The 3,291-nt window shown below is 46.6% G+C and overlaps 1 pseudogene; it reads right to left on the bottom strand.

Moving 5' to 3' along the window:
- Positions 1–593: 593 nt before the first annotated feature.
- LOC128109430 (glyceraldehyde-3-phosphate dehydrogenase-like) lies at positions 594–1,717 on the bottom strand (annotated as a pseudogene).
- Positions 1,718–3,291: the final 1,574 nt, after the last annotated feature.

The raw sequence follows: 3,291 nt of genomic DNA, 5'->3' as shown, positions 1-3,291 counted from the left end.
AGCTGCTCCATCCTTGCATGTGGCTTCATCACTTTGAGGTTCTTGAATGGAGGACACGGAACCGTCATTACTGACATTAGACAATGTTGCCCGAGGGTCATTATTCAGTGCCCTTCTCTTTCCATGTTTCTGGGGTTAGTTTGCTTCTTCCTGTAAACACATTTAAAAGCATCATTCTCATAACAATGCTCCTCATGATACTCCTCTATCTGCCTCCCTCTGCCTAGCTGACCAGACCAGGGAACAGCTCATCCCCCGCATGTGCATGGGAAGCAGATACTGGGAAGCAGATTCTCCACATCAAATATGTTGATGTAATCAGTACCTTCTTAGGGCTGGTAAAGAAGTGGATCTGCCCAAGAATAATGTTGTTGCCTAACTACTAATCGACTCCACTAAACAGGACTAGGAAGCTTCACAATTGACGAGGACATAAAGTCGGTTTGACCAGTTGTATTCTTTATTCTTTTCTCTTTTTTTGTGGGTACAGTGAACTTTATTGATGGTGTTCTAGAGAGTAGGGCTCCCTAAGTCCCTCCTGTTATTCTGGGGGTCTGGGATGGGAACTGTGAGGGAGATGCTCAGTGTCAGGGACTGAGTTGGGAAAGGGACTCCTCAGCAGCTGAGGGTTTCTCCCTTGCTTTCCTGTCCTTGCTGGGGTGGGTGGTCTAGGGCTTCTTCCTCCTTGGAGGCCACGGAGGCATGAGGTCCACCACCCTGTTGCTATAGCCATATTCATTGTCATACCAAGAAATGAGCTTCACAAAGTTGTCATTGAGAGCAATGCCAGCCCCAGCATTAAAGGTAGAAGAGTGGGTATCACCACTGAAGTCACAGGAGACAGCCTGGTCCTCAGTGTAGCCCAGGATGCCCTTTAGTGGGCCCTCTGACACCTGCTTCACCACCTTCTTGATGTCATCATACTTGACAGGTTTCTGCAGGTGGCATGTCAGTTCCATGACAGACACATTGGGGGTAGAAACATGGAAGGCCATGCCCGTGAGCTTCCCGTTCAGCTCTGGGATGACCTTGCCCACAGCCTTGGCGGCACTGGTGGATTCAGGGATGATGTTCTGGGCAGCCCCACGGCCATCACGCCACAGCTTCTCAGAGGGGCCATCCACAGTCTTCTGGGTGACAGTGACGGCATGGACTGTGGTCATGAGTTCTTCCACAATGCCAAAGTTGTTGTGGATGGCATTGGTCAGAGGGGCTAAGCAGTCGGTGGTGCAGGAGGCACTTGCTGACAGTCTCGAGTAAGTTGTCGTACTTCTCATGGTTTACACCCTCTCAAACATGGGGGCATCAGCAGAAGGACCAGAGATGATGACTCTTTGGCTGCACCCTTCAAGTGGGCCCCAGCCATCTCCATGGTGGGGAAGACACCGTAGACTCCACAACATACTCAGCACCAGCATCACCCCAGTTGATGTTGGCGGGATCTCACTCCTAGAAGATGCTGATGGCCTTCCCATTGATGACCAGCTTCCTGTTCTCAGCCTGACTGTGCTGTTGAACTTGCCATGGGTAGAGTCGTGCTGGAACATGCAGAGCATGTAGTTGAAGTCAATGAAGGGGTCATTGATGGTAACAATGTCCACTTTGCCGGACGTGAAGGCGGCCCTGGTAACTAGGTGTTCAATACGGCCAAACCCTCTCACTCTGACCTTCACCATCATATCTCAGGCATGAGGCTGCACTGCACAAGAAGATGTGACTGTCTCTGGAACAGAGAAGGGCAGAGAGCAACCAATTGTGTTCTTATTCAGAGAGCTAGCGAACGGTCTCTAGATCCAAGTGGTGAGTGTTCATTTCACTTTTACAAACAAAAATTGATTGAGTTTCTAATGATACTGCCAGTTCTAGCACTGATATAAAGAAGACACACCCCATGCCATCAGAGCTTCCTGTTGATGTAGGACACAGATCATCTCAATGTAAGATAGAGAAAAAAATGTACATCTGTGTTGACGGGCACATAAACACATGAAAATATAACGTATATAGCACAAAGAGTCAACTCAAGGCCAGCCTGGGAACTTAGCAGGACTCTTCTCAGAACAGAATGTTAAAAGGGGACTGATGATTTAGCTCAGTGGTAGAGCACTCGCCTCGCATGTCTACATTAGTTACTTTTTGGTGCTGTGATGAAACACCTATGACCAAAAGTGACTTACAGAAGAGTTCATTTTGGGCTTACAGTTCCAGAGGGTGAGTCTATGACGACAGGAGAGGCATGGTGGCAGGCAGCGGGAGCAGGAAGCTGAGGGACCACTTCTTCAACAACACACAGAAAGCAGAGACAGAGCTGGAAGTGGGGTGAAGGTATAAACTCTTAAAGCTCACCCCGCCCAGTGATGTGTTTACTCCAGTAAGATTATACATACTGTAAGTTCCATAACCTCCCCAAAGAATGCTACCAACTGAGCTAGGCAATGGTGGCGCACACCTTTAATCCTAGCACTCGGGAGGCAGAGGCAGATGGATCTCTGTGAGTTCGAGGCCAGCCTGGGCTACAGAGTGAGTTGCAGGACAGGCTCCAAAACTACACAGAGAAACCCTGTCTCGAAAAACCAAAAAATGCTACCAACTGGGGACCAAATACATGAACCTATACGTAAAACTCCTCTTTCAGACCAGCACAATGCAGGAAACTCTAGGTCCTGTCACCAGTACCACAAAAAAAAAAAAAAAAAAAAAAAAAAAAAAAAAAAAAACAAAACAGCAAACTCACCCACAAGCTCATAGAACTATAGGCTAGGAGACAGTGATTAAGCATGGAAAAAAAACAACTGAAGAACAAAGGAATGAAAGTCATAAGGCCCATAGAAAATATACCAACTTGATCTACATAAATTTCAGCTTATACAAAGTCACACTGGTAGTGTTGAATACTCTAATAGGAAAGATATTGACAGGATGCATAAAAGGCATGATCTGACCATATTAGGTCTATAAGACACATCTTTAGATTCAGAGACACAGATTGTCAATAGTCAAAGAATGGCAAAAGATGCAAATAGCAATCAAAAGAGAGCTTGAGCGGCTATGCTAGTTTCAGATGTTACATCAAAAAATACTTCAAGGGACAAAGAAGGCCATTTTATAGGGATAAAGTGTCAATCTATCAAGAAGATGTAGTGGCGCATGCCTCTAATCCCAGCACTCAGGAGGCAGAGGCAGGTGGATCTCTGTGAGTTCGAGGCCAGCCTGGTCTACATAGTAAGTTCCAGGACAGCCAGGGCTACACAGAGAAACCCTGTCTCAAAAAACCAAAAATAGAAAAAAGAA

This window comes from Peromyscus californicus, unplaced genomic scaffold (assembly GCF_007827085.1).
Source record: "Peromyscus californicus insignis strain IS unplaced genomic scaffold, ASM782708v3 Scaffold_14__1_contigs__length_90479793_seg_2, whole genome shotgun sequence".
Lineage (NCBI taxonomy): Eukaryota > Metazoa > Chordata > Mammalia > Rodentia > Cricetidae > Peromyscus > Peromyscus californicus.
The sequence above is the reverse complement of the archived record's forward strand: the minus strand, read 5'-3'. Positions and strand labels throughout refer to the sequence as shown.